General features: G+C 41.9%; 1 pseudogene across 1 annotated transcript; it reads right to left on the bottom strand.

Moving 5' to 3' along the window:
- Positions 1 to 2,332: 2,332 nt before the first annotated feature.
- Positions 2,333 to 3,194, bottom strand: LOC308256544 (histamine N-methyltransferase-like; annotated as a pseudogene). The gene has a single exon. The product of its transcript is annotated as a histamine N-methyltransferase-like (transcript).
- Between the last annotated feature and the right edge of the window lie 10,990 nt (positions 3,195 to 14,184).

The following is a 14,184-nucleotide window of genomic DNA, read 5'->3' as shown; positions in this document are numbered from 1 at the left end:
TCCTCACAGAGAATCATACAAACTCCAGTCGCAACTCACCATTACTTATAGCCTATAGCAAAATGTGTCAATTGAATATGACCAGATTTTCCATAAGACTCAACATAAAATTATCAACAAACAAAATGTAGCCTGTGTTCCCTAATAATGGCTTCTAGATGTCCAATATGTACTTTTCCTACATTTTTATTTCCATTTCTATTTAATGTTGCTTCTTTTGTCACTCTAAACCACTTGCCCAAACTTGTACTGTCCTTGTCCCCAATGAATGCATTTTTAATATTTTCCATTTTCTTACATTTTAGGATTTTTCCCTTTGTTTGGAGATGACACAGTCAATTTTCCCAATATAATTCTTACATTTCAAATACTGATTCTTTTTTTTCTCATTACCAGTGGGACACTGTCTGCATATGTCAATGTGGGATTAGGCTACCTGCTATTTCTTTTCATCTTTATAATCTACCAGCCTTAAAGAAGGTAACTATATCTCCCTGGTTTTTCCCCTCTAAAAAAATGTCTAAAATCCACAATACGACAAGGGCTATGACATGCCTTTTATTCCTGCAATGATTTCCTCTCCACCACTGAGAGTAAAAATGGATGCCTTTCACTTTTGTGTAGACTCTTCATACATAACAGTAACTTGGCTGGTATGCACAGATTTCAATGATCTTAAGAAAAAATTCTGTTGGAGCCAAAGGTTGTTCTCAGTCTAAACCTACTAAAATTCCCTCCTTTGGCACTCTTCCTTGTTCTTTCCCTAAGACCAATATCAGTCATCTGTCTTCTGCCACATAAGGATCTGTAAAAGTGCTTAGAAACCTGTTTAACACTCTTGGATATGCCAAGTCTTCCAGTAGGCAGAATTCTCCTACTAATTCTGTAATTGGCATTTGAAACATCAATGAAATCAAGTTTTAGTACCTGTCCTCTCCTCTTTTCTCTATTGGTCATCTCACTTCTCTCCCATGTGCCATAAAGAACTTTGCATATTTGTTCATCCAGGTTTAACAAAAATGTAGAAAGAATCCATTCTAAGTTAGAATTGTTTTCCATCCCTAGGAATTTGATCATATTGCTAACTTTGAGCTGCAAGTAAATAATATTTCAAAAGATACTATCAATGATGTTCTTTGAATGGCAGGAAACTAACTGGCTTCTTTAAAACACACACACACACACACACACACACACACACACTCATGCCTTTACACACTCAGACCCTTTTAGGTTATTATCTCTTAATGATTATACCTGTCTGCCAGGACTATCTGGGCTTGACTTCAGGAAGTGAGCTGGGCTTAACTGGTGGAAACAGTGGGATGACCAGGAGAACCATAAACAGCCTGAGTCAGGATGACAAGGCCCAGCTGACCCTCGCCTCATGGAACATCAGAGATTGAAGGTTTCTTTGCCATTAACTGCTTTACTTCTTTGGTCTTTCTCCTGTCTTTCTTCACATCCTTTAATCTCAGAGTGTAGCTCTTCCTGCTCTGGAAACAGTTCTTAAAAGCACTTCATTATTCACATTATTTCTTTAAGCACCATTCAATCTAATTTGGTTTCCTCACCTGTCAAGCACTCCTTTTCTTCTTGAAAATCAGATGGATTTGCCATTGCTTGACTTCTTTTCTTTCAATATCAACTTATCCTATATATAAATTCTTCCTTTATTTTTTGACTTGTTATTCATGTTTTATAAGCATTCTCTCTCTTACTCTCCCCCACCAAAGTATCAATAAGCATGGTCTTTACTAGTATTTGAAGAATCCATAGTGTGTACTTTATTGGTGTTCTAGGAAATTCCAGTGCAATCAACAAATGGAAAGGATTTTATTGTCAGTAAGCCAGTGAAACTTAGTTGCCTCATTTTCTAGCTTAGGTGGTATTTAGCCTACATGTGGTCTCTACCTTGAAAAGGGATGGGATAAGACTAGCAATATCATATATGATTGTACATGGTAGTCCAAGAATGTCTTAGAATTTTCATATAAGAGACAATGCTCTATTTATGTTATATATTTGTAATTTTAATACAGAAATAATCAACATTGTTTAAAATATAATTTTTGAATACATTCTCATGATTGATACTTGTGCCTCAAATAAGACTATTATTAAAAGGACCTTTCTTGCCCAACTGCAGTAGCTCAGTGGTTGAGTGTTGGCCTAAAGAGGTCATGGTTTGATTCCCAGATAGGCACATGCCCAGGTTGCAGGCTCAATCCCCAATCATGCAGGAGGCAGCTGATCAATGATTATTTTTCATCATTAATGTTTCTATCTCTCTCTCCCTCTCCCTTCCTCTCTGAAATCAATAAAGATATATTTAAAAAAAAATAAAATAAAATAAAAGGAGCTTTCCTTTCTTCTTTACACTGAATTCAAGCTCTTGCAGATTGTTCACAATTTCTGCTTTGAGATTAGGTGGTGCTATTGTATTAACGTTGCAGGTTTCTGTCAAAAAATCCCAAAGCAGATCTCCATTTTCATTGCCATCAATAAAACAATCAGCTCTGTCCATGGTGGACAGAACGTCGTAACACTCATACTTAATCATCAACTTGTCCACATCTGAGTGAGATCAGTCAATGTGACATACTGACAGAGGTCATCCCAGGGTAAGTGGAATCTGTACTTTTTCCATAGCTTGTCCCAGCCACTGGTTCCTGACACAAGAATACTAAAAATCTTAGCATTGGTAGCTAAGAGACTATGGAAAAATTTCAGAGTAGCTAGGATGCCTTTTACATAATACAGCATCTGAATCATATAAATAAAGTCTCACTTCTTAAGTTCTTTTTTTTCCATTATTCTATTTTGAGATTCAGATGATGTCTCCTCATCCCAAGCAAACTTTACGTTCTCAAGGTTTGACGACTTAGCTACAAACTCCTTGTACTTGCAAGTTGCTCAGCACTTGGTTCAGCAACTTCATTGTTGAAATGAATTCTTTGGTATTGAGGCTGCACCTTATAGAAAATTTGAAGATCAATTTCACCTACACCTCTGCCAATGCTTACAATCTTAATTTCTGATTTTTTGCCTCCAATCTTTGCTATTGTGCCTGGCAGCTTCCTGTCCAAGAATTCCTTCGTGCACTGGTGTTCCATGGAATTATTGAGAAGCCTCTAAAAAGGTTCAACATAACTGTTATGATCAGAAAACAAGCTCCTCATGGAAGATGCCATACTTGGTTTTCTGAGGGAGATAGGGAAAGTCAAAAGGTTTCTCTCTCTTGCTTACTTAAGACTTGCTGCATGTTTCCATGTTCTTTTAAAATTGAATTATTGGCTTATATCTCTTTATTTCAACATATTCTAAAGTGAATTTATTTCTCCATCATAGATCTTAACTAAATTTTCCATATTTTACAAATTAATTTGGCTATTACCTAAAAATTAAAAGGAAAAAGCAGTATTCATTCAGATGTTAGGAAATGTTTTTCAAAAAATTTATTTACTATCTCTGTCTAATAGGTACTGTACCAGGCATTTGGGATATACCAATGATGAAGAGACCCACTGTCCACACTCACAGTTTCAACATTTACTGTAGAGCTAAGTGTGTAGAGAAACAACTGCAGCCAATGGGGCATGTGAGAAGTCTCCATTGGTAGGAAGTGATCAGAGGTCCCAACAGAAGAGGAAGCAAATTGTTGAAGGAGAAGAAGTGTGCCAATCAGCAAGCTAGGTAGCAAGTGGGAGAGAGGACAGGAGAGGGTGGTCCAAGCAGGAAAAAAAAATCATGTTCAAAGTCAGAGAAGAGTAGAGAAAATTATGTATTTAGGGAACTACATGTGTTAATTGCCTTTACAAAGATAAAGCCAATTATGCACCCAGTCTATTAACAACAACAGCCTACATTTGTGGGAAACTCAGCAGTTTTTGTCACCTCATTTCATTCTAACAACTTTGTGACGAGGGCATTATTTCCGTTTTATGGATGAAGAAACTGAGGCTCAAAGATTATTTTTTAAGTTTATCCAATCAATTAATAAATGGTGGAGTAAAGACTGAACTGAGCTGATTCTGATTACATAACTCATACTTCTCCTGCTATACCAGGATTTCTTCCAGATCTCATGCCATAGGTGTTAGAAAGCCAGCACAGTTTCAAATAGAAGAGGAACTCAAGCAGATTTGCCTTTTGGAGAAAATTGGTTTGAGGAGAGATGAACTGTAGGTAGGAACTCCTTTAATGTTTTAATAACCTAGGAAAGAGATGGTGAGGATCTTAATTTGACAGGTAGTTGTAAGGATAGAAGAGAGAGTATAGCTTCAAGAAACGATTAGGAATTAGAATGAACAGACCATAGTGACTGGTCAGGCATTGAGAGTGACTGAGAGGAAAACATTTCAGGACTTTTTTTGGAATTCTAACTTGCACAACTTGGTGGACAACTCAAATAGAGAAAAGTGGGGGTGGGGGTAGGGGATGTGGGGGATGAATTTGGTTTCTTTAGCCAGATGGGCTATGGAACAGGCTAAAGTGTCCAGCAGGCAGTGATTCAGGTGGGGGCTCAAAACTGAGGTTAGAGCCAGAGATATATAACTTAGGAGTCAGTATATGTTTGAAGCCATGGGCATGTAGGATATTGACCAGGGAGAATACAAAGTGTAAAGAAAATAAAGACATATAAGGACAGAAAAAAGGGGGAAGTTATTAAAAGCCTAAAAGGCCACTATCAATGTAGGCAGAAAAAGAGGAACATGAAGTTGAAGAAACAGAAAGAGGAGTAATTACTAAGAAAGAAGGCATGAGCATGGTGGTAGCCAAAACATTCCCCAATGACCCCATGTGCTGATATTCACACCCTGTGTAATTCTGTCCCTGGAGTATGGACTCAATTTGGCAGCTTACTTCTGAGTAGAATACAGAAGTGAGGGAGGTTGGGTTATAAAAAAGATGGCCACTTCCATCTGGAGCACTCTCTCTTGGTGTCTCTTGAAACACTTGCTCTGGTAGAAGCCAGCTGCCATGTCATGAGGCAGTCTTGGAGAAAGAGAATCCAGCTGCCATGTCAGACAGCTGTGGAAGAAGCTGCTGTGGTAACATAGGGAGACCTGCCAGCAGCCAGTGGAGTGAGCTTGGAAACAAACACCTCCCCAACCCCCCAGTGGAGCCCTGAGATGACAGCAGCGCTCCCAACAGTTTAACTGTCACCTCAGCAAAACCTCCCGGCTGAGCCATTTCTGGCTTCCTGATACACAAAACTGAAATAATAAATATTTGCTGGTTTAGGCCATCAAATGTGGAATAATTTGTTGTGTAGCTATTGATAACTAATATAATCACCTGCAAATGCAGCCAAGAATAAGATAGGGAGGACCAAAAGGAACCCTGCTCACTTCTGTCACACTTTATATTTTGTGCTATACGCTCATCTGTCAATTTTAGGAACCCATTCATCATTTTGGTAATATATTCTGGCCTGTAAATAGTGCACAGCGGTGTGCTGAGAAGCAGGGCAATGTGGTGGGAAAGAGCACAGGCTCTGAAACCAGATACTTGGGTCCAAATGCCTGCTTACCTCTTACTCCCTGTGCAGCTTTGGTGCCCTTCTTATGGTAGGAAGGATGCTAACAGCAGCCCCTGTAGGGTGGTTTGGAAGAATTCATGTGTCAGTGCAAGCACCTCTCTTTCGACAGTTCCTAGAGCACTGCAGACACTCAGTCCATATCAACTATCTTTATTGGGGGTTGGAGGATGTATGTGCAAAGAGAAAAAGAAAGAAAAGAGACAGATACATCAATCTATTTGATCATACTGACTAACCCTTCACCTCCATTGGTCACTCTTTATTTTCAATTGTATCACTTTTTCCCCTGAGATACAGTTCCTAATTTAATACATGTACAAACCTAACCTTGTTCCTCCTTAATTGAAGCTCATTATCATGTAACCTCCACCCCAGATTTCACATCATGTGCCTTTAGAACAATCACTGACCTAACCCTAACCCCCAACCTAACCAGCCCATCTCGAGTCACAAATGTACCCCTACTGACAAGTGTTATAAAACCGCAATCTAATTTCTTGCTGTGCAAGAATGCCCGTATTGAACCCTGCCCTTCTTCCACACCTTTGCCTGGTGTTCCCTGCTGAAGCTGCCTCCAGGACCCGGCCCCATTCACTTCCTACCTTCCACAATTACTTGCCTTACAGACTTTTCTTAGGTCCCACGGCTTCTTCCTCTTCTCCTATAGCTCTGTCCTTTATTCCGGCTGACGGGCCCTCCCCCCCTTCCTCGCACTGTAGACCTGTCCTTTCTGGGACAATCAATTCTCATCTCTTTGGTTCAGCGGGAGCTGCTTCATGCACTGCTATTGACAGCTCTTCTGTCTTGTCTCTAAGGTGTTTGCTGCCCTTCACTACTCTCTTCCCTCCCCATCAACCCTGTATTTTCCTGCCTCGCATTTCCTGTGGCCCCTCATACTATCTCACCTTCTGCCTCTAGGTGGCACCCGTGCAGCGGTGAGGGCAGATGGCACCAGCTCTGTTCTCTACTGCTCCCTCCAGAAACAACAAACACAGTATGCCCTTCTCCCGCACCAAGACTCTACGCTATCTACATAAAGACATCATTGCTGTGCCCTTGCTCTCCACACCTGAAAGACTTCCACTAACAGCCTATTTACTGGAATAATTTCTTAAACTGCACCTAAAAGCCGTTTGTCTTTGGGCTCTGCTAAAATTAGTTACCCTCACTAAGCCTCGCTGTCCTTATCTATGAGGTAATAATAGTAGCCACCTTAAATTGTGGTGATGCAATTTAAATGATATAATGTATGCAAATGCTAGGTACAGTCCCTGCCCCATAGTAAACAAGCAATAAAATGCTAGTTATTATGGTTTTTGTCATCATCAACATCATCAGCTCTGTCATATACAAACTGCAGTTCTTAGGGGAAAAAATTCCTAGAATGTGGTTTAACTCCATCTCCCAGGGATATACTTCTATATCCCCAAATATGTCCTTTTCTTTTCCAAAATATCACTATCCTAAAAGAAGCCCCAACTGTTCAATCCCACTGTTTTATTTTTGGAAACAATGGTGAGAATTTTTAGTCTTAAACATGCTAAGTAAAACCTCAATAAATTTCTTCTAAGACTCCTGTACCTTTACTCCTATAAAATCACGAATATAAATCAATTTTCTCTATTGATATAAAGCTCACATCAAACTTCCTATTGGGAAGACTTTGTTTTAGTAAAAAATATTTCTCTTGGGTATATCCTAATGAACTGATAGTCAGGGTGCCAGGCGTATAATCTCCTGTTGGACAGATGTCCCTACCCCTTATAAAAAGAATCCTCGTAACAATTGTGCTTTTGACAGCATATTTATGGTGCTCTGTCCTCTTTCTCAGACTTTCTAAATGTCCTTTACCTTTCTATGTGTACTATTCCTTCCTACCTGTAAACTATATGAAAGGCAAAAGAGACAAAGCAGCCATTAGAATTGCAATCATTCCCTTCTTCAAACCTCTTCCAAGGTCCCACTCCATGGACTCTAACCAGGCTAAAAAGTCATATGCGAAGTCTTCTGTTCCACAACTGGGTGCTCATGCAGATTATTAACCCCACGAGGTTTGAAGAATCCGACCCACCCTTAGCTCTAACTGCCTCTGCCTACTTCTTAGGCCACTATTGTAATAAAAGTAACATATGCAAACCTCTTGCTGGTACACCTCTCACAGCTAAATCTGTTTTGAGCTCCTGGACACCTAGGAGGTGGTTTGATCCGATGTCAGATTAAGATGAGAAAATGAAAGCAAAAGAAATGAAGAACTTGCCTAAATTACATTAGATGATTAGAAACAGATAAATTGACAACCCACCACTTTTTCTAGAACAAAAAAGAGGCCCTTCCCACATATTTTCAACGGAATGACTCAGTGCCCACCACCCTCCTGTGGAAAACATTTCAATTTCCATTCTTCTGTCCTTGTATCTCACACTGACAAAGCTTGCCACCCCTTGCAAGGGCGAGAATCAGACTAATTAGTCCTATAAATTTAATTAGGTTCACGAAACCACATGAATAAGGGAAACACCCTATATGCACATGGAGAAGAAAACTGGTATGACTTTGGGCAAGTTCCTTTGATTTTCTATACCTCAGTTTTCTCAATAATAAAATGAGAGGGCTGGATTTAACCATCTTTAAGATCCCTTCTATTAAAAAATTCTGTGATTTATTATTTTAACAATGGTACAAATTATATTGACAAAAATGCTTCCCTCTCCTTTCTTGATAAAGATTATATTAAAAAGCATAGAAATGCAGGGGTATAACCCTTATATTACTAATAGTGGCTAATCTTTAATGTAGGCTTACTATGTGTCAGATGGTGCTAAACAGTTGTCATGTATTATCTAATTTAATCCTCATAAGAACCCTACTATTTGTACCCACTTTACAAATGAGAAAATGAAGGTACAACAAGATTTAATAACTTGCTCAAGGTCACTGGCAAGTAGCTGAGCCAAGACTCAAACTCAGACAGTCAGAGTCCAGGGGCAGTCTGCTTAGTCACTAGCCTCTACTGCCTGCATTTTCTTATGCGTTCCAATGAGAGAAAAAATTTGTAATTAGTGGCTACTAATTTTCCAGTGTTATACAGCATGAATCTTATCATTTAAATCATTTACAAGTCTGCTTTTAATAGGTTATCAAAAAGCATATTTAGAACTGTTTTTTGCAATTATTTGTTGCCATAATATTTCACAACAATGCAAAGAATAACAAATAGTTTTTACTTACAAAGGACTTGCAAATTGAGTTTCCTTCGTCTGTGAAACCTCTCCACATACAATTAGTCATCCTATTTTATACTTTATTTTTAGGCTGCTCTACGTTCTCTTAACATTTGGTGTAGTTGAATATCAAAAGTCACAGAAATTGTATCTGTATGTGAGAACTTACTAGAGGCTCATGTTTAAAAAATTAATTTATAGTCCATGCTAATTTTAGGAAATAGTGTATTTTTAAAATAACATGCACCTTGCCCACCTTATAAAAACTCTGTTATGAATAAGGAGTGATCATTATGCATATGTGTCATACTGAGCCTACATGGGAGTTTAACAAGAATATACTTCAAACATCTTTTCTGCCATTTACTGTATTCTTTGATAAAGTATCAAAGTGAAATAACAAGCCAACGCTGCATGTTGCTAAAACACAGAAATTCCTACTCAGTTACTGACAACTTACATTTTTATATAAAGCTACACTTAATATTATTATTACTATCTTATTTGAATTATTAAATTATCTCACATGACACCTGTGATATAAATAACAACAATGAAAGAAATGATTTAAACATATTCTTCCAAAAGATATGCCACTTGAAAAAGAACTATAAAAATAAAAATTGAAAAATGATTGTTTTGTATCAGTAAGGCACAAACTGGGTGACTCAAACTAGGTTATAAATACACATTGTGAATTCTGTGCATCCATACTGTGTTTCACAACTCTTGAGATGCTAGTGTCCAATCTAAGAGTACTGTCTGAGGGATCACATGGGGAGCTTAATTTAAAATCATCAGCCTCCTCACTGCACCCAGTATGACATAATCAAAGAACAAAAAGTCCGCCTTCACACCACTAATGCTGTTGTGTATACTATATTCAGACCAAGATTGGGAATTTTATAACAAAACATACTTCTATAGTTGAATCTAGAACATCACACAACCATAGCTAGTTTAGTTTGGGCATTCTGTACCGTAATCTATCTAATAAAAGAATAATATGCAAATTGACCATGACTCCAACACACAAGATGGCTGTCCCCATGTGGTCAAATATGGCTGTCCCCATGTGGACACAAGATGGCCGCCACAAGATGGCATGCAGGGGAGGGCAGCTGTGGGCAATCAGGCCAGCAGAGGAGGGAGTTGGGGGAGACCAGGCCAGCAGGAGAGGGCAGTTGGGAGGGACTAGGCCTGCAGGGGAGAGCAGTTAGGGGCAACTGGGCTGGCAGAGAAGGGCAGTTAGGGGGGACCAGGCCTGCAGGGGAGGGCAGTTGGGAGGGACCAGGCCTTCAGGGAAGGTTAGTTGGAGGGGACCAGGCCTGTAGGGGAAGGCAGTTGAGGGCTACCAGGCCTGCAGGGGAGGACAGTTGGGGGCGACCAGGCCAGCAGGGGAGGATAGTTGGAGGCAACCAGGCTGGCAGGGGAGGGCAGTTAGGGGTGACCAGACCAGCAGGGGAGGGCAGTTGAGGGCAACCAGGCTGGCAGGGGAGGGCAGTTAGGGGTTATCGGGCCATCAGGGGAGGGCAATTGGGGGTGACCAGGCCTGCAGGAGAGGTTAGTTGGAGGGGACCAGGCCTGTAGGGGAAGGCAGTTGGGGGTGACCAGGCCAGCAGGGGAGGGCAGTTAGGGGCAACCAGGCTGGCAAGGGAGGACAGTTAGGGGTTACCGGGCCAGCAGAGGAGGGCAGTTTGGGGCAATTGGGCTGGCGGGGAGCAGTTAGACATCGATCAGGCTGGCAGGGGAGTGGTTAAGGGGTGATCAGGCTGGCAGGCAGAAGTGGTTATGGGCAATCAGGCAGGCAGGCAGGCAAGCGGTTGGGAGCCAGCAGTCCTGGATTGTGAGAGGAATGTCCCAGATTGGAAATGGTGCGGGCTGGGCTGAGGGACACACACACATACACACACACACACACACACACACACACACACCATGCACGAATTTTGTGCACCAGGCCTCTAGTCCTATATAATAAAAGGCTAATATACAAATAGACCAAACAGCAGAACTGAACAACCAGTTGCTATGACGTGCACTGACCACCAGGGGACGCATGCAGAACATGGCGGGCGTTGGCCACGATGGGATGCTGGAGCAGGTGCGTGGGGGCGCCAGACCAAGGCGGGGCACCGGTTGCTGTCATCAGAGTGAGCCTCTGGTGGTTACTCCCACATGCCGTGGTCCCGCCCAGCACTCGCACCCGCTGCCGGCGCTGGCGCCAGTGCCAGCCCCAATCACTCAGCACCATCAGTGGGTGCAAGCAGTGGCTGCCGGCCCCTCAGGGCTTCTGTACCTCCCCCTGCTCCTGAGGGGTAACCAGGCAGCAGCTGCCTCTCACACCCACTGACAGCACTGGCCCCAATCGTTCCGTGCCATCAGCGGGTGCAAGCGGGGCCAGCGCTGTCAGCATGTGGGAACAGCGGTGGGAGTGGGGCTGCCAGCAGATGGGACTGGGGTCTGTGGTAGGAGGGGCCAGGCGGGGGTGCAGAGGATGGGCTGAGACCCGCCCCTATGCCCACCACAGCCTCACGGCCCACAGTTCCTTTCAAGGTGCACGAATTCATGCACTTGGCCCCTAGTATATAATAATACATGCAAAATAGTAAGTATGCTGGTTGTCCTTCTGTATTCATTTTCTATTGCTGTTGCAAAAAAATGCCACAAATTTAGTCACTTAAAATTATCTTATAATTCTGGAGGTCAGAGGACTGACATGAGTCTCATTAGGATAAAGTCAAAATGTCAGCAGGGCTGTGTTCCCCTCTGGAGGCTTTCAGGGAGAGTGTCTCTTTGCCGTTTCCCACTTTTAAAGGCTACTCTCATTCCCTGGCTTGTGGCCCCCTCTGCCATCTTCAAAGACAGCAATGGCCAATAGAACTCGCACATCTCATCACTCCAACTCTGCCTCTTCTATCTCCCTTTTCCTCTTTTAAGGAGTCTTGTGACTATATTGGGTGTACCCCAATAATCCAAAGTAATCCTCCAATTAGAATGTCAGCTTATCAGTACCCCGAACTCCCCTTGGCTTATAACCTCATATAGTCACAGGTTCTGGAGACTGACGTGGATATCTTTGAGGGAACATCATTCTGCCTCCACACCTTCTAAATGACTAAAAGGAAACCTTGATAATTTTCCTGAAGTCTACAAAAGAAGTTTTTTTCAGACTTCAGAGAGAAAATATATTCTAGCCTTCAGGTTTTCCAGCTGCGCCCACCATCAGATTCACCAAATATTTTCATCTTCTCAGACACTTCTATAATCAGAACTCATCATTGACTCCAGACATGCTTTTTCCCCAATGCCAATTAGTAAGGGACAGAGGAGAATTTTTGTACTTTGCTTAACAAAATCCAACACCAGCCAGGATCAATATTTTGCAATTCCTCATTTTCTCTGTTGCCCCATATCAACTGTTTTTTTATTCCATGCAGCAAACAATTACCTAATGCCAACAAAATGCCTTGCTCTGTGCTAGGTGTGTGTGTACATGCAAGTGTGTATGTATATGTGCATGTGTACATATTTGTGTGCTTGTGTGTATGTGCATGTATGGGTATGGTATGTGCCTGTGTGTACCTTCATGTGTGCATTTGTTCATGTGTACTTGTGTATGTGTGTGGGGGGGAGAGAGAGAGACAGAGGGAGAAAGAGAGATGTTGAGATAGGAGCATGCAAGACAAGTAGCAAAAAACATTAATTCAATGTAATACTGACATACATACTGATACATTTCAGGTCCTGCTGCCTCATTGCTGGATCAGGCCATTATCACATCTTGTTTCAGGTCCTGCAGGTCTCCCACCTGGTCTCCACCCCTTCAGTGTCCCACCTCTGAAACATTCCACACTCCAACACAGCTGCAATGTGTCACTCCCAGGCTCTAAAGCAACCCCTTCTTCATTGCCTACAGAATAACATCTACATTCCTCCACTAGTATCCAAGACCCTCTGGGCTCAGCTCCCTTTCTAGTTTTATCCCCATTTAATGCCAAATGCACACAGGCTGATGGCAATCACAGCAGTTGCTCAAAATCATGCTGTGCTTTACCAGGTCTCTACCTTTATCCCCTGGTGGTCACTCTACCCTTTGCTGTGTATCCAAATATTACCCATTCTTCAGAACCCAGACCCAATATCACTCCTTCCACGAAGTAGTCTCCTGTCCCTTGTCCATAGAAAATAATATATCTCCTTAGGGCTCCCACAACACTCCAGTTTTGATCCTTTAATAGAAACCATTCATTTTTGCCTTAGATCCTTTATTTTGCTCAATATGAAGGCCCGTCTCCCAGATTATAAATGTCTTGAGAGCAGTCACTGGTTTTATTTCTCTTTGAAATCTCTATAGTAACCATATCATAGCACCTTGCCCATAGCAAGGACACTGTGTTCAAGTTTGTCAGATTCCACTGACTAGATCAGTATTGTCAACTTCCAAAATGTTGTCACAGCTCCTGCCTGCTTCTTTAAGTAGAAGCCGTGGGAGTTTCTCCATCTTTCGGCGGCTATAAAGCGTGCGAGGAAAAAAAAAATGGCAGTGGAATAGACAGACGTGTTCTGAGCCTTGTCCCAGAGCAGAAAGAAAGAACAGCTGAGGGTCGCACGAGGAATGTTTATTGGCAAGTTAAGGGACAGCTAAACTCCAGGAGAAGGTGGGGTACTGCTAGACGGGGTTCCCCTGACTGGGCAGCCCCCACTGCGGCTTGGTCCCCTCCCGGAGCTACAGGCTCGGACACGGAGACGACACTATCTTGAAAGGGAAAGTGGAGCTTATCGGAAGCCTGAAAATCCACAACTGCGGCACCCACTGAACAGCTGCGAGCCCCAGAACACTGGTCCCCAATTGGCGCAAACACGCAGATTCAGAGGAGCTCTACACTCCACCATGGAAAGGAGAGAGAGAACTACATAACCAGACATCCAGAGAAGAGAGACCATGGGGAGACAAAGAAACAGCCCGCATATGAAAGAAAATCAGGCATCACCAGAAAAGGAAGTAAACGAAATGGAGGCAAGCAACCTTCCAGAGAAAGAATTCAGAGAAATGGTCATAAGGTGGCTGAAAAGAATGGAAGACAAATTCAACAATATGAGTAAGAACCAAGAGGAAATGAAGAAGAACCAATAAGAAATGAAAAATGACATCGCTGCTGTAAACAACTCAATAGAAAGCATCAAGAGTAGACGAGAAGAAGCAGAGGACGCATCAGTGAGCTAGAAGTCAAGATGGGAAAAAATACCCAAGTAGAGCAGCTTCTAGAAAAAAAAAAATTAAAAAGCAAGAGGAGAGCCTAAGGGAACTTTGGAACAACATGAAACAAAATAACATCCGCATAATAGGGGTTCCAGAAGGAAAGGAAACTGAGCAAGGAATAGAAAACCTGTTTGAAGAAATAATGACAGAAAACT

The sequence above is a fragment of the Plecotus auritus genome (genome assembly GCF_963455305.1).
Source record: "Plecotus auritus genome assembly, chromosome: 8".
Lineage (NCBI taxonomy): Eukaryota > Metazoa > Chordata > Mammalia > Chiroptera > Vespertilionidae > Plecotus > Plecotus auritus.
Note: the sequence above shows the minus strand (reverse complement) of the source record. Positions and strands in the feature narration are given on the sequence as shown.